Here is a 21,958-nt window from a genome sequence, read left to right on the forward strand (position 1 = left end):
GGGTGACAAAAAATCGTTTTTTACATTTTGGAAAATACACTTTTAAACAATTGTTTAGTAATATACACAAGTTTTGGGAAATAAAGCCGAAAGAATTAGCTCTTTTCTATGGAAAATAAGAATTTTACGTGTAATTATACCAGAGGTATGGAATTAAGTTCCTTTTCATCATTGTAAACAACTATTTTTAAGGTCAACTAAACTACATTTCAAATCAATGTGGACCCCTTATTTTTAAAGCTATTTTTAAGTATTATATGTTTTTGGAATCAGTATGTAATGATTTATACGTTTAGCCTTTAAAAGAAGTCAAATCTCTATTTTTTGTTGTAATTGTAGATGGTTTTCTTAGCATACTCGATTTCTGTAAAATAGACAATTTTCTTCTAATGAAAATTTTACGTTTGGTTCCAGATCTTTTAAGACCAAAAGAGTCCCAGCAAATCCTCTTACATGGTGATATTAGATGTATGTATAATATCAGAGAACTTTACCCTGTGTATGCGAAGGTATGCGAAGTTTGTTTTTTTAAGCCCTAAAGATACTGGGTCTATAAAAAAATAACAATTTTTTAAGATATAAAAGTAATTTATTTTTCTACTTATTTCCAACACATAATTAATTAAACTAAAAGTAAAGAAAAGTTTTAAATAAAGATTATCCCTAAATGTCTAGGCTCTTATTTGAACTATTTTACCTTTTAATTGGGGGGGGTAATGCCCCACTTATATCCACATCTAAACCCATTAAAACTAGAAGTTTAAAAAATATTATGTGGTTTCCTAGTTCAAATATATATTCTTCTTTAATTAGCATTATTTACTCCCTTCACACTTATATTAAGCAACCTTTTTCAAAAGGTGCTTTCAAAAAGACAAGTAGAATTTGTATTGTTTAAGATAGAAAATGCTTCCTTTCAAGTAAATTTAAAATAAAATGAAAGTCTTATATCAGAGATTTATAGGGATTATACAATGGCCAAGAAATTAATGTACATTCCCAATGCTAATACACAAAATTGGCCCTTCTTTAAATTACAATTAGTGATTGAAACGTTTTGACACTCAACTAATAAACCAACCAATCAAAATTCAATAAAAGTCCCACAAATTGTTATGCCTACAAATAAGAAAACGTTATTTTGTGAATTTGGGGACTATTATAATAAACAGCCCATTGTCCCCTCCCTCCATACATTTACACACAGAAAATAAATAAGAAACAGGCTCATCTGTATGTAAACTTGAGATTGGAAATCTCAAAAAATAAATTTCGGTGGCGGCGATCGGTGGTAAAACGGCGGCAGATTTTCATATAGTTTCATTAGGTCATACATACTTGTTAGAAAAGCTTATGTTTAAAATTTGAAGTCTATAGGTTAAAAATTGCGGTCTCAAGAGCTGTTTTAAGATTTCTGAGGGATCAGGACCTGCAGGATCATACCTGGACCCTGAAATTGACTTAAACACCTAAATTTCATATTGGTATGTACTAGTATAGGATATTTTAGTATTTGGTAATTTAAAATGCTTAGTTTAAGGCAAACAAAATATCTTTGCTCTTTACCTGTATGACCCTGCCAGGTCTGCTGGCATCCTGTGCCAACCAGGATGGAGATATTCAAAATTTTGTCATTACATTGAAAGATATATGGATACTTATTGCTACTTAAATAAAATTTCGTCAAAATTTTAAAATATACACTCGCTATGATTTTTTGTCATTTTTTGGCTTTTCTGGAACACAGTGTGGTTGAATGTTAAATAATTGCTTTTTCAAACATATGATGTTTATAAACTTTTATGTAACATTTATAAAATGAATATGCCAGATTTATGTACTTGTAAAAAAAAATCAACTCTTGAACTTTAAATAAAAAAATCTGAAGAAAATCTTTTATAAGAATGAAAAAAATATCCTTTAAAACAGATTTCTACTGTATCACAAGAAATTTCTAGCTTGTTCTGCTTTAAATTTTTTTACATGTTTGATTTTGCACAATAATATTTTAGTTAAGATTAATAAGGATTAACTATATTAATGTCAGTTACATTATAAGCCAGTTGTAACATAACACTTTGCTAAAATTCAAAATAAAAAAAAATAGGTATAAGACAATTTGATTACAGAAAAGTTTATAAAATTCTTATGTCTACAGCATGACCCTCAAAAAAGTATTTTTAAGCATCTGCAGCCCTTATTTCTCAATGAATTATAAAAAAATGTATATGTCCTTGTTCTCCATAGTATTACACATAAGTAGATATAAAAATATTTTTTTTACCTCCATTAACACCGGAGATTTTTAGAGCTAAAGTTTTGAAAAAGTGACTGAGAAAAAGAATTTTTTTTTGTTTCTCTTATTTTTTGGATGGTTATATTATGTTTTTCTGGCAACTGAATAATGATACACAAAGAAAAACAAGTTAACTAATTATTTCTTTTTTATTCCACCAAAAAATATAAATTTTTAATGGCAAAAAATACTACTAAATGAATTGATTATTTGCAAATTTTAGGTTATTTGTTAACCCTTATTTGAGAAAAGGATTAATTATGACAGTTGCTCCGCCTACTTTTCTGACATCTCAATAATTTAATAGGGGGGTAATTAAGCTTTTTAGACAAAAAAATCATTATGTTTTGATTTTATTTTCTTTATAACTTTTTTGTTATTAAAGTTAGGATTGTGAAACAAAAACAATTTTCCTGCTATATTCATAAAGACTTATTTGGTTTTTTAATCTTAAACAATTTTGCCTAATAAGTAAGTTTTTCAAAATATCATTAAACTAAAAAGACTCAAAAAATATGTGTAAAAAAATGCTTTTTACTCAAAAACTAAATTTTTTATTTCATTTTTGTATAAAGTTTCTGCTAGTAACAAAAATAAAAGGATTTCTACCTTAATTTTGCTAAAAAAGTCGTTTCATGTTAAAAGTTACTTTTTCCTCAGTCACTTTTTCAAAACTTTAGCTCTAAAAATCTCCGGTGTTAATGGAGGTAAAAAAAATATTTTTATATCTACTCATGTGGAATACTATGGAGAACAAGAACATATGCATTTTTTTTATAATTCATTGAGAAATAAGGGCTGCAGATGCTTAAAAATACTTTTTTGAGGGTCATGCTGTATATTCATCTAAACCTTTGCCAAAACTAAAGACATTAAACTGTTTCCTACTGCTGCTGTGTCAGGTGCACAACAAGAGGGGGGGGGGGGGTGGCTTAGACCAAAATAGACACAACTCATTACCATACAAAGTCAGGATTTACAGACAAAAGTCGTTCAATCAAAGGGTTGATGTCTAAAGGGCGTTTGACCATATATCATGTTTATTAATAAGCAAGATTTGTTTTAAAGATACACAAAACTTTCTTCTGGTATATCCCCGTCCTCAAAGGCTATCCGAGGCTAAGGTTAGTCTTTTAAAGATCTGGTTAACAATAACCATTGGACATTCTTTTGATAGACAGGGATTCATCAGTATTCTGTAGGGTATAAGATAAACCTTCACATTGAGTGGATGTATTATATCCTGACCCTAGTAGTTTTTACCCCTTTTCGGTCAGATTAGAAATCCACTGTCACTAGATTTCAGATTTAAATCTGTCTCAATATGACTCTTTGTTACCAATATTCAGATATGACAAAAATTTACTAATATTCAGATTTCAATCTGAAATTTAGTGACATTATGTCAGGTTATTTTCTCATTTTTGGCAAACAAACAAATATGACACAATATCACCAAAAGTCATATATGACATGTAGTGACATAGAGTCAGAGTTGGAGAAATTACCTAATCTGACACATTGTTACCAGAAGTCATATATGACATTTAGTGATATTCAGTCAGAGTTGGGGAAATTACCTAATCTGACACATTATCAACAAAAGTCATATATGACATTTAGTGACAAAGAGTCAGAGTTAAGAAAATTACCTAATCTGACACATTCTTGCCAAAAGTCATATATGACATTTAGTGACATAGAGTCAGAGTTGAGAAAATTACCTAATCTGACACATTATTACCAAAAGTCTATATGACATTTAGTGACATAGAGTCAGAGTTGAGAAAATTACCTAATCTGACACATTATTACCAAAAGTCATATATGACATCTAGTGACATAAAGTCAGAGTTGAGAAAATTACCTAATCTGACACATTATTACCAAAAGTCATATATGACATTTAGTGACATAGAGTCAGAGTTGGGGAAATTACCTAATCTGACAAAATATCACCAAAAGTCATATATGACATTTAGTGACATAGAATCAGAGTTGGGGAAATTACCTAATCTGACACATTATTACCAAAAGTCATATATGACATTTAGTGACATAGAGTCAGAGTTGAGAAAATTACCTAATATGACACATTATTACCAAAAGTCATATATGACATTTAGTGACATAGAGTCAGAGTTGAGAAAATTACCTAATCTGACACATTATTACCAAAAGTCATATATGACATCTAGTGACATAAAGTCAGAGTTGGTGAAATTACCTAATCTGACACATTATTACCAAAAGTCATATATAATATTTAGTGACATAGAGTCAGAGTTGAGAAAATTACCTAATCTGACACATTATTACCAAAAATCATATATGACATTTAGTGACATAGAGTCAGAGTTGAGGAAATTACCTAATCTGACACATTATCAACAAAAGTCATATATGACATTTAGTGACATAGAGTCAGAGTTGGTGAAATTACCTAATCTGACACATTATTACCAAAAGTCATATATGACATTTAGTGACATAGAGTCAGAGTTGAGAAAATTATCTAATCTGACACATTATTACCAAAAATCATATATGACATTTAGTGACAGAGTCAGAGTTGGGGAAATTACCTAATCTGGCACAATATCATCAAAAGTCATATATGACATTTAGTGACATAGAGTCAGAATTGGGGAAACTACCTAATCTGACACAATATCACCAAAAGTCATATATGACATCTAGTGACATAGAGTCAGAATTGGGGAAATTACCTAATCTGACAAAATATCACCAAAAGTCATATATGACATTTAGTGACATAGAGTCAGAGTAAAGAAAATTACCTAATCTGACACATTATCACCAAAAGTCATATATGACATTTAGTGACATAGAGTCATAGTTGAGAAAATTACCTAATCTGACACAATATCACCAAAAGTCATATATGACATTTAGTGACATAGAGTCAGAGTTGAAGAAATTACCTAATCTGACACATTAACCCATTAGTGCTGAGCGCCACTTTTATGGGCCGATCGAGCTGAAAGTTTCAGGGAAGCTTTATAATGGTCAAAACGGAATTCGTATTTTTTTGTTTTGCTCTAGTGGCGTGCACAGGAAAGTTACAAAAAAACCCGGTTCGGCTCGGCCATAAATACCAACCAGGCATTATTACCCGTTTTTGGTGCTTTCCCCTGGCGTTAAAACCCGGTTTTCCTGTAAAAACCCGGTTATTTTGACCAAAAATCGAAAAATGTAATTTTTGAACGCCAAAAGTGAGATGAACACTTTTTAGAACTTTGATACGATCCGTAATTGAAAACTACACAACCTCATGTAATCTATAGAGCTGCAAGTATAATACGAAGCGATTTATTTCAAATTTCGTGTTTAGCTGGCGATTTCAGGTAAAAAAAACCTGTTTTGTTGTTGTTGTCAAAAAAGATCTATTAGTGAAACCGGGTAATAAAAATTTCAGACTCCAAATGGAAATGCCGAACCGGGCCTATATAGGGCGTAAAAAAACGATAAAAAAATCATATAAAAAATAATAATTTAAATAAAACGAATTCACAAATAGATGTACTTGTCAATAAACTTTAGATTTAACGAAAAAAATCAGCAACTTTACTATAAAAACAAAAAAGTTAGATGGGGTATTTTGAATTTTCATGATTTTCAAACTTTGTTGATCTATACCGGCAAACAGAAGTAAGCAAAACTGCCTGCTCCAGGGGGAAATGAAAGCCAGGGTAGTAGAGGGGGGATTCATACTGAGAATGATGCAATTATGAAGCCGGAAACCGTTTTTTTTTTACATTTTCTGGAACCGGGTTTTCAAACCCGGTTCGGCACTAATGGGTTAATGCCAAAAGTCATATATGACATTTAGTGACATAGAGTCAGAGTTGGAGAAATTACCTAATCTGAAACAATATCACCAAAAGTCATATATGACATTTAGTGACATAGAGTTAGAGTAAAGAAAATTGCCTAATCTGACACAATATCACCAAAAGTCATATATGACATTTAGTGACATAGAGTCAGAGTTGAGAAAATTAACTAATCTGACACATTGTTGCCAAAAGTCATATATGACATTTAGTCAGAGTTGGTGAAATTACCTAATCTGACACAATGTTGCCAAAAGTCATATATGACATTTAGTGATATAGAATCAGAGTTGGGGAAAATACCTAATCTGACACATTATTACCAAAGTCATATATGACATTTAGTGACATAGAGTCAGAGTTGAGAAAATTACCTAATCTGACTCATTATTACCAAAAGTCATATATGACATTTAGTGACATAGAGTCAGAGTTGAGAAAATTACCTAATCTGACACATTATTACCAAAAGTCATATATGACATTTAGTGACATAGAGTCAGAGTTGGGGAAATTACCTAATCTGACACAATATCACCAAAAGTTATATATGACATTTAGTGAGATAGAGTCAGAGTTGAGAAAATTAACTAATCTGACACATTGTTGCCAAAAGTCATATATGACATTTAGTCAGAGTTGGTGAAATTACCTAATCTGACACAATGTTGCCAAAAGTCATATATGACATTTAGTGATATAGAATCAGATTTGAGAAAATTACCTAATCTGACACATTATTACCAAAAGTCATATATGACATTTAGTGACATAGAGTCAGAGTTGGGGAAATTACCTAATCTGACACAATGTTGCCAAAAGTCATATATGACATTTAGTGACATAGAGTCAGAGTTAAGAAAATTACCTAATCTGACACAGTATCACAAAAGTTATATGTGACATTCAGTGACATAGAGTCAGAGTTAAGAAAATTACCTAATCTGACACAATATCACCAAAAGTTATATATGACATTTAGTGAGATAGAGTCAGAGTTAACCCCCCTTACAGATCGGGGGGAGGGGAGGAAGTCATATTGACCCCCCCCCCTCTAGTTTTTTCAATGTCATTTTATTGTAGGTAAGATATAGAGCTTTGGCTTCATGACTTTTTAAGTTCAGTAACTATACGTCGGCAAGAGTTGATTTTATAAGGATATCTGGTCTGTGTTGGTCGGTCGTGGCATCAAGTCAAAGTCAGTTAGGTGGCACCAAATTTAGAAAAAATTCTGAATAAATCTTAATTTCTTCACTTTGACTTTTGTGTATAAGATAGAGACCTAAAATTTTTTTTGGTGAATACTGGGATATCAATGAACATCTGAGAATAATGGTGTTATGACTGTTTGACTGTTGGACCGCTTCAAGACCGATTTTATGACCGATTTTTTGTCTGGCTTTTACTATAGACTTATATCTTTTATTTCGTGGCTTCTATTTCAGCTAGGGACCTAATAAATTTTGTGGTACATCCTTGAGCAATAATAAATTTCCGTGAGTAGTAAGGCCATAATGTTTGACCACTTCTTGACCGATTTTTGACCAATTTTCTATTTCCTACCTGTAATTTTGCTGTTTTTAAGCTGCCAGTCGCCAAATTTCAAAACAGCTCTAGACCAACCAAATAAGGTATGGAGAAAAATGTAAAAAATACAAAAATAGACTAAAACCTGCTTAAACCCAGTCTTGCCGTCCTAGTTGTTTTCTTTAAATGACAGGAAAATTAATTTTACCCTAAACTAAACAGACAGACGGACAGACAGAGAGACGGACAGACAGACGGACAGACAGAAGGACAGCCAGACGGACAGACAGACGGACAGACAGACGGACAGACAGACGGACAGACAGACGGACAGACAGACGGACAGACAGACGGACAGACAGACTGAGAGACAGACGGACAGACAGACTGAGAGACAGACGGACAGACAGACGAACAGACAGACGGACAGACAGACGGACAGACAAATTTTATATCTATAATACAAAGTAGAACGATGTCTGTCTGTCCGTCCGTCCGTTCTTAAGATCTCGGTAACCACTGAACCAATCGGATTCTACTCTTCAGGGATCATACCTACTGGTCCTTTACTGGTTTTGGGCTATTTTCTTGGGGGATAACACACCCCCAACCCCCCAAAAAATAAAAAATCCCCCGCCCATTTTTTCTTTTCTTGCGGAGGTATTTTCTTTTTTCTTATGGGGAAGTACTTATTTTTTTTTTAATTGCCTCTTGGACAGACGGACAGACAGACGGACAGACCGACGGACAGACAGACGGACAGACAGACGGACAGACAGACGGACAGACAGACAGACAGACAGACGGACAGACAGACGGACAGACAGACAGACGGACAGACAGACGGACAGACAGACGGACAGACAGACAGACGGACAGACGGACGGACAGACGGACAGACAGACGGATTGCCAGGCGGACAGACAGACGGACAGACAGACAGGCGGACATTTCAAATTTGGAAAATCAGACCATATACACCAGAGATATGGAAAAATATGTGAAAAATTTAAAAATAGCCAAAAACCTGCAACAAGGCAGGCTGACTGTCATTGTTTGTTTTTTAAATGACGGGAAATTTAATTTTGATATCTATAATTGAAAAAAATTTGAAACACCAAAGATATGGAGGAAAATGTGAAAAATATAAAAATAGCCTAAAACCTGCTAAAAAGCAGTTTGACTGCCTTTGATGATATTTAGTTAATTTTGCTCCTTAATGATGGGAATGTTGTCAAAAAGTTTCAGCATTTTGTCTTTTATAGGAGCTGAGTAAATCTCATTTCCCCCATAGCGTTACGGACGGACTGATGGACAAAGTGAATTATGGAGTACTAAAAAATTTATACTAAAAAGATTTTAGAAAAAAAATTGGGGGTATTTTTTTTTCTCCCAAGATAGCCTATAACCACCACAGGACCAGTAGGTATATTACCTGAATAGTAGAATCCAATCGGTTCAGTGGTTACCAAGATCTTACGGGACGGACAGACATCATTCTACTTTGTATTATTTACTAGCGGCTTCGCCCCACACTCTAGGGGCTTTGCCCCAAGAGGCAATTAAAAAAAAAATAAGTACTTCCCCATAAGAAAAAAGAAAATACCTCCTCAAGAAAAGAAAAAAATGGGCGGGGGATTTTTTATTTTTTGGGGGGTTGGGGGTGTCCCACCCCCCAAGAAAATAGCCTAAAACCAGTAAAGGACCAGTAGGTATGATCCCTGAAGAGTAGAATCCGATTGGTTCAGTGGTTACCGAGATCTTAAGAACGGACGGACGGACAGACAGACATCGTTCTACTTTGTATTATAGATATAAAATTTGTGTTTGTGTGTATGTATGTATGCGTGTGTTTGGGTGTGTGTGTGCGTACTGGCGCGGGTCAACTATACCTTTCAGTAGTAAAATACAAGTGAGAGAGTGAAGATATAACGCGAGTTTTGATTCAGATTCAGTGTTAAGTTATAATAAGTTAATTAATATATAGAAGCAATAGAATAAGAAATTCCTAGAAGTTAAAATCATTATTCTTATTTTAAATAGTGCTTTTAAACAGTTAGATTCAAATACTGAAATTAAAAGTTTTGAATTTTAATTGTTTATTTAGCAAAATTTAAACATGACACATTTTTCGTAATCAAAAAGAAATAATATCTAAAACAGAAATCGCCAACATGGTCTTTAAAAAAAACTGAGAGGTAAGAACAATATAGTAAATGATATATTTAATTTGTTTAAAATATTTATCTTTGTTTTAAGTTTATCACAATAATCGAAAACGTTTTGTGGGTTGGTAAGGATAAGGGTGGAGGTACAATAGTTAGCTTGGGTCATTAACACAGCACAAAGAAAGGGAAGGCGGAATAAAAGTAGGCAATTTACTTATGGGGTAATTTTGTTTTCATTATTGGGTTTGTATATCAAGTTATTGTTCATTGTATAATTGTCTTATCCCTTAAGATCCCTGATTTATTAACCTCCCTAAAGTATGTACATTAATAACAACTTAACAAATTTGATTATCCTATAATATAAAGTTTTAGGTTTTTTTTTGTCTGACGCTTAATATCGCAAATTTATTGTTCCAATTGGTATTACTTTTCAGGGAAGCTTGTGAAGGGGGGGGGGGGTTAGGCTATAAGATCTAGAAAGCTACATAACCGATTTTAGTTCTTTATTGGTCCTGTTATAGTTTCATGCTTTAATCTTCCGTTCCCTAGCTCCTAAATGTTTGGGTCGCAGCCGCTTGTATATTTTTAAAGTTGTGTAGAACTCTACAATTCTCTCTATAATCCTCATTGTCCGTCCGTAACTATATGGAGTGAGCGATGCAATAATGTAAACTAACAGGTATAGTTCCTTTCGTGGCAACGCCTCTTAAGGGGCGTTTCGTCGTATTTTCACAATACCTTTCCTCTATTTCTAAGCCGTTGGGAGGAGCTCTAACCCTACGGGGCGAATTGCCTAACCCTGTGGGGCAATCACCTAACCCTACTTAAACTGACCTAACCATAAATAACCTATTAAAAACTAATCTGAAAATACGCCCCTTTAGAGACGTTGCCACAAAAGGGACTATAGCATTACCCAATATTTGGTACTAAAATTTATATAATATTTTCTTCTTTTTTATCAGCCGTTCATCCTCTCTATGATAATGATTTTTGTGCTTTGTTTCTTTTGGATGTTATCTTTCTGGTTATTAATGTTGTGGGTATTTGCCCCCCCCCCCTCCCCATTTTATCCATTTTTAGGACTTGATTATAGAGATGCTTCGCTGATAATATTTTACCTTATTGTAATAGGACTCAGTACTCCATAAATCATTTGGATGATTATATTACATAATTTTTTTTTTTAAGTTAAAAATCAACATTTAAAATGGACGTACGGATTTGGTTTATAGAGTTGCTACGCTTTCTATATTTAATCTAACTAATCCAGGAATCATCATGCAAAGTTTGAAATCTATAGGACAGTTCTAACATGTCTAGATTAACGCAAAAAAGCTATCTGTTATTGACGGACGTACAGACCAACCCTAATTATTGAAAATCTTCGCTTTTAAAAACGTATTGATTACTCAAAATTTTCTGTACAAATTACGCTTCTTAGATTGTACCTTATTGTTAGGATTCATCATGAAAAGTTTGAAATCGATAGGAAATTATATTATGTCTAAACTAATGAAAAGAGCTATCCGTTTTCAGCGAACATACGGTAGACCGACCCGAATTATAGAAAATCTTCGCCTTTAACAATTGTTGCTAATGCAAAGCTACGCTACTATTCAGAGATCAAATGAGATAAGACAATGGCCGATAAATTGATGTACATCTTCATTAATGATACACAAAATTACACCTTCTGTAGATAACAATTATTGGTTGAAACGTTTCGACACTCAACTTCCTAAACCAACCAATCAGAATTCAATAAGAAGTCCCCAAAGTTGTAAAGTCAACGAATAAGAAAACGGTATTATAAGACTTTGGGGAATGAAGTAATAATAGTCCAATGTCCCCTCCCTCCCTGGCTACTATACCGATTAATTCCAGTGTTGGTTATAGTTAATGTTTGGCATAATTTCTTGACAGTTTTTGATATGATGACTATTTTTGAGTCAACCCAGGGAGGGGGAGGGGCTTCTGGTCCGTAAATGGTGCTGGTATCCAAAGTTTTATAACCACGTTATCTTATTTTTTGACTCAAAAAATTATAATTTTGATTGGTTGGTTACTTTTCAACAATAGGAGTAATTTTATTTATTTATCATCATTGGAGTTGTATATTGTATATAAAGGGGGGGGGGGGGGGGCGAAAGTGACACTTTTTTAAACCAAAACTAAAAGTCAAAGGAACTCAACTAAAAAAAAGAGTTACAGGTCTAAGATTTTGCATGTTAGTTGCTTTATAGGGGTTCAATATGGAACTGTGAAGAAACGGCGGCGCAACCGCCGAAAACCGCCGAGAAAAGGCAAAAAAAAATTCGGCAGGAAACGGCGGTTTTCGGCGGTTGCGCCGCCGTTTCTTTACAGTTCCATATTGTACCCCTATAAAGCAACTGCCATGCAAAATCTCAGACCTGTAACTCTTTTTTTAGTTGAGTTCCTTTGTTGACTTTTAGTTTTGGTTTCAAAAAGTGTCACTTTCGCCCCCCCCCCCTTTATCATCCATTGTCTTATTCCTTTACCTCCCTAGAAAAAACATAAAGTTATAGTGTGGTAGTTTTTAAAAGTTAAGCTTTTCTATAATTAGGGTCGGTCCGTCCGTCCGTCCGTCCGTCCGTCCGTAACGCTTTTTTCGTTAATTTAGGCATGTTAGAATTGTCCTATCGATTTCAAATTTTGCATGGTGATTCCTTTAGCAGTTAGGTACGATTTAGAAAGCGTAGCAACTCTATAATCATTACCAAAATGTCCGTACGTCCATTTTAAACATGATGATTTTTTTTACTTTTTTAACATCAAATTTTTATGTGATCTAATTATCCGATTGATCTGATTTTTGGTATATTGATTCCTGGGACAACAAAGTATAATGTAATAAACGAAGCAATTCTATAATCAAGTCCTAAAAATGTATGTATGTCCATAAACATTATCCTGTATCAAGCAGTTTTTTAACAAATTTACTCACAATTTTGCTTTGACTCTTATACATTTATATTAGGATTATTCAGTTCTGAAACTATACAAGTGTTAACGTCCGTTTGTCCTACCGTTTTAGTGCTTCGCTTTTATGGATGTTGTCATCCTTGTTTTTAGGAAAGTAATTACCATATTCCTTGAGAAATATGTTGTTGATATTTTGTCAGCTATGAATACCTTTTGTAAGCCATATAATCGTGGACATAAATCATTTTAATTATTTTACAGAGACAATTTTAACAGGGATATATGAGTGGAATAGCATACGATGCCATACATGATTTCTGAGTATAGCTAAGAACTGATTCTAATCCAGCGGATTTTTTTTGGTTTCGGAGCCATACTGGAAGATGTTTTTCACTTCTTTTTAGTATCGAAGCTATCATTTTATCTTTCAGTCAGTCCGTCCGTAACGCCATGGAGGAAATGCAATTTTATCAACTGCTAGGCAGCGTAAATTTTTGGTGCAGTATGCTTCACGCTGATGCAGCAAACCAAGTATTTTCTAGTATATAATTTACTTGGTCTGTTAGTTTGTCCGCCATGCATTAAAATACATGTTGTATTAACAAGGGTTAAGTGATTTTTTATAATTTATTTCCTATTCTTCTTTTTACATCAACTAAACATCCTTTCAAAAATAATAAAGCCTCGTGCTTCACTACTTATGAATGTTGTCATCCTTGTTATTATTAATGTTCAGCTCCGCTTTAAGCCTAGTAGTATTTTTTAAAATCAGGATTTTACCCCCCCCCCCCCGTCCACTTAAAAAGCTTGCACGCCCTTACTTAAACCTCTTAGAGAACAGTTTTTGGTTTGATAGAGTAGCTTCACTTTGACCAAGAATGACAATATTCATAAAAAAATTTCAGACAAACAATTATTAAGTGACAACGCAATTCGTGCTCAACATTTTTTGTACAACAATTCTTAGATCGTACCTTACTGTTATAAGAACACCATGAAAAGTTTAAATCAATAGGACAATTATATCACGTCTAAACTAACCTAAAGAGCTATCCGTTCAGACGGACATACGGACGCACGGACAAGAATGATAGAAAAGCTTTACTTTGAAAATTTTTGCTAGTGCAAAGATACTTTACTTTTTAGTAAGGGAGGTGACATTGTGCTAGTCTCCAAAGTCTAACAAAAACGTTTTCTTATTCCTTAACTTAACACCTTTGGGGGACTTTTATTGATTTTGATTGTAATCTAATTGTAATTCTAATCTACAGAAAGGGTAATTTTGTGTATTATCATTGGTGATATATGAACATCAATTTATCTGCCATAGTCTTATCCCTTAAAATCCCTGGCTACTAATACTGTTAGCGATATGGGGTACTATGTCCTTACGTAAATGATGGATTTAATCGAGAATTTAGGCATGTTAGAAATGTTTTATCGATTTCAAACTTTACATAATTATTTTGTAAGAGTTAGGAACAGTTAAGAAACCAATTTAGGAAGTCCGTACATCTATTTTAATGATGCTGATTATACTTAACATTTTTTACAAACATTTTTTTATGATGTGATTAATTATCTGCTTTGGATATTCGCTTTTATTTCATTTTTTTTTTTTTTTGAATATTCTTGTATTAAACTTTAATAGCTTGGTCCCAAATTTTCAACAATTCATTTTTCTACAGAATGGGTAATTTGTCAGGTTGTTGAGGGATAAGACAAATATAATTAATTAACAAAATTACCATTTGTAAAGACAAATTATTAGTTGAAACACTTGGATCAAAATTTAATAAAAGTATCGAAAGTTTTTAATCCAACGAATAAAAAATCATTCACCCCTCCCATTTAAAAAAGCTTGCACGCCCTTCAACAAGAATGACAAACATGCATCTTTATAAAGTAAAAACGCATTGAATACTACGCTTTTTAGATCATACCTTACTGTTAGGAATCATCATGAAAAGTTTAAAATCGATAGGACAATTATAACATGTCTTAATTATTGAAAAGTGCTATCTGTTCAGCGTACATAAGGGATTAGACAATGGCCAATAAATTGACATACCCAATGATGGACACATAATTACCCCTTCTGTAGATTACAATTATTGGTTGAAACGTTTGAACACTCAACTTTCTGAACCAACCAATCAAAATTCAATAAAAAGTCCCCAAAGTTTTCTACGAAGTTTGCAACGAATAAGAAAACATTATCATAAGACTTTGGGGACTAAAGTAATAAACATCCCAATGTCCCCTCCCTCCCCAACTACTATACTGTTTTTTTCAGAGAAAGAGGGTTAATTGGCTGTTTATTACACTAATCCTCAAATTATTATAAAAATGTTTTCTTATTCGTTGGCTTTTTAACTTTGGGCTCTTTAGTTAATTTTGATTTGTTGTTTCATTAAGTTGAAAGTTCAAACGTTTCAACCAATAATTTTAGTCTACAGAAACGGTGATTTTGTGTATCATCATTGGGGAAGTACATCAATTTATCAGCCATTGTCTTATAACTTTAAATCCCTGTTTTTTTTTAAAGCGACTTTGTATAATTGGGGTCGGTCCGGTTAGCTAGAATTATCCTATCAATATTGATAATCAACAAATATTAAATTCTTTTATAAATATGTTGTTGGCGTAGAGTTGGCGTAAATCTTGTTTCTTGATATAAATGAAAGGAAGTGGGTAATAACTTCAGAAAAAGGGGAAGGAGATTGTGGGGAAATTTTCACTTAGAATTGTTTGTTAGTATCCAATCCCTTTTCCCTGGTTTTACTACTTTGGAGCTTCACTTTTGTATGTTTCCTCGTCAAAAGAGAAGCTTTTTACATAGTTAGGGTCTGTTTGTCTGTACATAATGGTTATATTTCATTAATTTTACATTTTAGAATGTTCTATCCATTTCAAACTTTTCATAATTATTTTATAAATTTTATCAGAAAGTCCACACATCCATTTAAAACATTTTATTTTTATCAATTAAGTTCAAGTGTCCTTTGGTATGTTTGTTTAGGTGAAATTTTGGAAAGTTGAATATAAGGGGGGGGGGGGGGCTGAGGTGCATTTCTGATATTCATTTTGGTAGACTGATTTTTAGATGATGCTCTTACTTGAAGTAGCCTAGCTAAAAGATGACCAATATCATTGGTCAACTGTCTATAATTAATACTACAATTAATCCTTCACAGCTTAGAATATACCTGCTTTTCAGAGACGTATAACATTGTCAGTGATAAAAGGGATAAAACAATGGATGATACATCAAAATACCCCTTCTAAATTCTATAATTATTGGTTAAAACGTTTGGACACTGCTGGTATATTAATTGACTAATCAAATTTAATAAAAGTACCCAAAGTGTAGAGCGAATAAATTAAAACTTTGGTATTATTGTAATATACAGTTCAATGTCTCCTCCCTCTCTTTTTGACCAGGGAGGGAGGGGACATTGGGCTTTAAATTACGCTGGCACCCAAAGTTATCTTCGGTTGACAACACTTACAGGTTTTTCTTATTAAATTTTGAATGTTTTTTTTTACATTAGAAGAGTGCAAATTTTTCAACCAATAATTTTTTTCTACAGTAGGATTATCTTGTTTATCATCATTTGGGATATGAATAAATGTTTTGTCCATTGATTATCCCTTGAATTCCTGTTAAATCTTTAACGTTTTTTCATTCATTGGCACAACAACTTTAGGGACTTTTTTTACTCATTTTGAGTCTCCAAATGTTTTAACTACTAACTATAATTTACAGAAGGGGTAATTTTGTGCATTATCATTGGAGATGTATGTTAAGGCGGGTTGATTTTCCACTTTTTTGTTTACACAATTTTTTTAGTAAAAGTCCCCAAAGTTGATAAATCCGCGAATGAGTAAACGTTATTAAAAAACTTTGGGGACCAGTGTAATAAATAGCTCATTGTTTCCTCTCTCTCTGGACAATGTAGTGATAAAACTTTGGGTACTTTCTTATTCCCTACTTTGACATTGGGCTGTTTATAACACTGGTACCCAAAGTTTTATGATAATGTTTTCTCATTCGTTGGTTTAATAACTTTTACAAAATTATGATTGGTTGATTTATTAAATTGAGTGTTCAAACGTTTCAACCACTAATTTTAATCTTCAGAAGGTGTAATTTTGTGTGCCATTGATATGTACATCCATTAATCTGCCATTGTCTTATCCCTTTGGATTCCTGAGTATCAATAGATATTGCTATTTTGTTCAGGGATCTAAAGGGATAAGGCAAGGGCCGATAAATTGTTGTTGTATATCCCCAATGATATTACACAAAATTAACCCATCTGTAGATTGAAATAAGTGGTTGAAACGTTTGAACACTCAACTTTATGAACCAATCAATAAAAATACAATAAATATCCCTAGAGCTGGCGAGACAAAGAACAAGGAAAGGTTATTATAAAACTTTGGGGAATAGTGTATTAAAATGCCCATGGTTTTTCCCTCCCTGTATTTTGTTTCTAATTAGCGGGTACACCCCTAAAAGCCTCTAATGGGGGGGGGGGGCGAATCAACTCCCCTTAATATTCAATTTTAGTTTTATAAAGAAAAGGTAAAAAACATCTTTTCAGGACCTATGAGAAGCTACGTCGTTAATTAGAACCATACTGGTTTAGCAGTTAGAGAAATCCCATTGTATTAACAGACAAACTGACACTCCCATATAGACATCCTGTTACTTTTATATAAGGAGAAACAAATATATGAATTGTTACATTCAATAGATAGATAGTAAAGTTTAAGTTATAAAAGGAAAAAAAATATATTAAAAAAACTATATTAAATTTAAATAGTTTGAGAAAATATTTTGTGTTGTATCTTTTTAAAAGCGAAGCTTTTCTATAATTCGGGTCGGTCCGTACGTCCGTACGTCCGTCCGTCCGTCCGAGATAGATAGCTTTTATTCGTTAATTTAGGCATGTTAGAATTGTCCTATCGATTTCAAACTTTGCATGGTGATTCCTGTAGTAGTTAGGTACGATTTAGAAAGCGTAGCAACTCTATAATCATTACCAGAATGTCCTTACGTCCATTTTAAACATGTTGATTTTCTACTTTTTTAACATAAATTTTTATGTGATCTAATTATCCGTTTGATCTGATTTTTGGTAAATTGATTCCTGGGACAAAAAAGAACAATTTTATAAGCGAAGCAACTCTATAATCAAGTCCTAAAAATGTAAGTATGTCCATAAACATTATCCTGTATCAAGCAGTTTGGCAAAAAAATTACTTTTGCTTCGACTCTTATACTTTTATATTCTGATTATTCAGTTCTGACACTATACAAGTGTTAATGTCCGTTTGTCTTACCATTTCAGTGCTTCGCTTTTATGGATGTTGTCATCCTTGATTCTTTTTATCTAGTATTTCCACCTTCCTTAATATTATAGATCATTCCATTTTTCTTTTTTAAAAGCGAAGCTTTTCTATAATTAGGGTCGGTCCGTACGTCAGTCCGTCCGTCCGTCCGTCCGTCCGTCCGAGATAGATAGCTTTTATTCGTTAATTCAGACATGTTAGAATTGTCCAATCGATTACTAACTTTGTATGATGATTCCTGTAGTATTTAGGTAAGATTTAGAAAGCGTAGCAAATCTATAATCATTACCAGAATGTCCGTACGTCCTTTTTAAACATGTTGATTTTTTACTTTTTAACAACAAATTTTTATGTGTTTTAATTATTCTTTTGATCTGATTTTTTGTATAATGATTCCTGGGACAACAAAGAACAATGTAATAAGCGTAGCAACTGTATAATCAAGTCTTAAAAATGTAAGCAGTTTTTCAACAAATTTACTTACAATTTTGCTTTGATTCTTATACTTTTATATTCTGACTATTCAGTTCAGACACTATACAAGTGTTAATGTCCGTTTGTCCTACCGTTTCAGTGCTTCGCTTTTGTGGATGTTGTCATCCTTGTTTAGATATCCTTTTCGGTTAGTTTTTTTCTAGATAATCGTTTTTGTGGTTAAATTTTTGTGTTATATAACAATCAAGTTATTTGCATAAACCACAGAGGGAGTGGACATTGGACTGGAAATTATACTGGTTCTATAATCTCTAATTTGTTGGCTTAAAATCTTTGAATATTATTTAAAAATATTGATTGGATGTTACATGCCAAACATACAGACTGAAAGTTTTAAAAATTTTCATTAAAAATTGTGTAAAAGTTAGAAGAACACTTTAGATTATAAGTACTTAGTCATTTTAAAAAAGGTTTTAGTAGGATTACAATCAATGTTACTTTGTCTTTCGTGCAAAAAAATTGGTGACAGCTAGGAGTAAAAAATTACAGTAAAGATATCTAATTAATAGTATTAAATTTTTCCTTATTTTTTGCATCAAAGGGGTAGTTGCAAGAATTGCATTTAAACTTGAATTTAGTGAACTGCATATTTTTTATGTTCAATAGTTTATCTAGAGGACATACATTTGTAATAACTTAAATTTTCTACCAGGTAGTTTTAAAAATATCAAGACTTGAAAATTATATATGGTAGATGGTATTTTTGTAACTTATGCTTGCCATCAAACTTTTTTAATGCACTTTATGCAACTATCCCTTTAGATATTATATGTTTTTATTTGTAATCATTTGTAATTAGTATACCTATTGTCAAAAATTAATATAACACAAAATTTTAGAATCACTTCAATGTCAGGTTGTTATTTTTTTTAGTCTGGTGTTGAGGTGGTTTTGAAAATCTTAAAACTACATCATAACTTATTTTTAAATTGTTGATGAACAGTTTTTGATGCAGTTACCACACAAACAAAGAAATGAGAAACCAAGAAAGAGACAATTTTCAATAGAATAACTTAATTAAAAGATTGTTACATAAGTACAAAATCATTTATGATAGTTACTTCTGTTGACCCATTTGCACAACTAGAACAACCAGAATCTTTTGAAGAGTACCATCATTTAATTTTATAGTTTTATTTTAATTAAATATTTTTTAATTAAATATTTTTTGATTTTGTAAAATTTATTGCTATTAAAATCAAAATATCAGAATTATTATTTGTTTAAATAAAGAGTATGACTATTTGTCATTAAGAGTCAGATTAGAGTATGACTATTTTTCACTTGAATTCAGATTAGAGTATGACTGTTTGTCACTAAAAGGCAGTTTAGAGTATGACTGTTTGTCACTAAAAGTCAGTATGGAGTATGACTGTTTGTCACTGAGTATCACTGTTTGTCAGATTAGAGTATGACTGTTTGTCATCAAATGTCAGATTAGAGTATGACTGTTTGTCTTCAAATGTCAGATTAGAGTATGACTGTTTGTCATCAATTGTCAGATTAGAGTATGACTGTTTGTCATCATATGTCAGATTAGAGTATGACTGTTTGTCATCAATTGTCAGATTAGAGTATGACTGTTTGTCATCAAATGTCAGATTAGAGTATGACTGTTTGTAATCAAATGTCAGATTAGAGTATGACTGTTTGTCATCAAATGTCAGATTAAAGAATGACTGTTTGTCTTCAAATGTCAGATTAGAGTATGACTGTTTGTCATCAAATGTCAGATTAGAATATGACTGTTTGTCATCAAATGTCAGATTAGAGTATGACTGTTTGTCATCAAATGTCAGATTAAAGTATGACTGTTTGTCACTAAAAGTCAGTTAGGAGTATGACCATTTGTTATCAAATGTCAGATTAGAGTATGACTGTTTGTCATCAAATGTCAAATTAGAGTATGACTGTTTGTCACTAAAAGTCAGTTAGGAGTATGACCATTTGTTATCAAATGTCAGATTAGAGTATGACTGTTTGTCATCAAATGTCAGATTAGAGTATGACTGTTTGTCATCAATTGTCAGATTAGAGTATGACTGTTTGTCATCAAATGTCAGATTAGAGTATGACTGTTTGTAATCAAATGTCAGATTAGAGTATGACTGTTTGTCATCATATGTCAGATTAAAGAATGACTGTTTGTCTTCAAATGTCAGATTAGAGTATGACTGTTTGTCATCAAATGTCAGATTAGAATATGACTGTTTGTCATCAAATGTCAGATTAGAGTATGACTGTTTGTCATCAAATGTCAGATTAAAGTATGACTGTTTGTCACTAAAAGTCAGTTAGGAGTATGACCATTTGTTATCAAATGTCAGATTAGAGTATGACTGTTTGTCATCAAATGTCAGATTAGAGTATGACTGTTTGTCACTAAAAGTCAGTTAGGAGTATGACCATTTGTTATCAAATGTCAGATTAGAGTATGACTGTTTGTCATCAAATGTCAGATTAGAGTATGACTGTTTGTCATCAAATGTCAGATTAGAGTATGACTGTTTGTCATCAAATGTCAGATTAAAGTATGACTGTTTGTCTTCAAATGTCAGATTAGAGTATGACTGTTTGTCATCAATTGTCAGATTAGAGTATGACTGTTTGTCATCAAATGTCAGATTAGAGTATGACTGTTTGTCATCAAATGTCAGATTAGAGTATGACTGTTTGTCATCAAATGTCAGATTAAAGTATGACTGTTTGTCACTAAAAGTCAGTTAGGAGTATGACCATTTGTTATCAAATGTCAGATTAGAGTATGACTGTTTGTTATCAAATGTCAGATTACAGTATGACTGTTTGTCATCAAATGTCAGATTAGAGTATGACTGTTTGTCATCAAATGTCAGATTAGAGTATGACTGTTTGTCATCAAATGTCAGATTACAGTATGACTGTTTGTCATCAAATGTCAGATTACAGTATGACTGTTTGTCATCAATTGTCAGATTAGAGTATGACTGTTTGTCATTAAATGTCAGGTTAGAGTATGACTGTTTGTCATCAAATTTCAGATAAGGGATTAACTGGGCAAATTTTGAGGGTCAATTTAATCACAGATTACGATCTTAATCACCTGAACTTTGCTCACATTGAGTCAGATTCGTCAGATTATAATCTGAAATCCCCCCTGACAGATTAAAAATTTGGCGGCAAATCCTGAGTAATCTGAGTTTTAGTACCTTTTTGCGCAAAAACACAGGTTTTGTCAGATTACAATCTGACGAAATGTAATCAAATGTCAGAGTTGATTGATGAGGGGCGGGCAGATTAAAACCTGAGGAAAACCTGTCAAAACT

At 32.6% G+C, this 21,958-nt stretch overlaps 1 protein-coding gene across 5 annotated transcripts in view; it reads left to right on the plus strand.

The window, feature by feature from the left end:
* LOC145332758 (ATP-sensitive inward rectifier potassium channel 12-like) overlaps positions 1–21,958 on the plus strand; it is a 107,599-nt gene that overhangs the window by 35,798 nt on the left and 49,843 nt on the right. The window lies entirely within an intron of this gene.

The sequence above is a fragment of the Acartia tonsa genome, chromosome 11 (assembly GCF_053477335.1).
Source record: "Acartia tonsa isolate MP-2025a chromosome 11, ASM5347733v1, whole genome shotgun sequence".
NCBI classification, from domain to species: Eukaryota; Metazoa; Arthropoda; class Copepoda; order Calanoida; family Acartiidae; genus Acartia; species Acartia tonsa.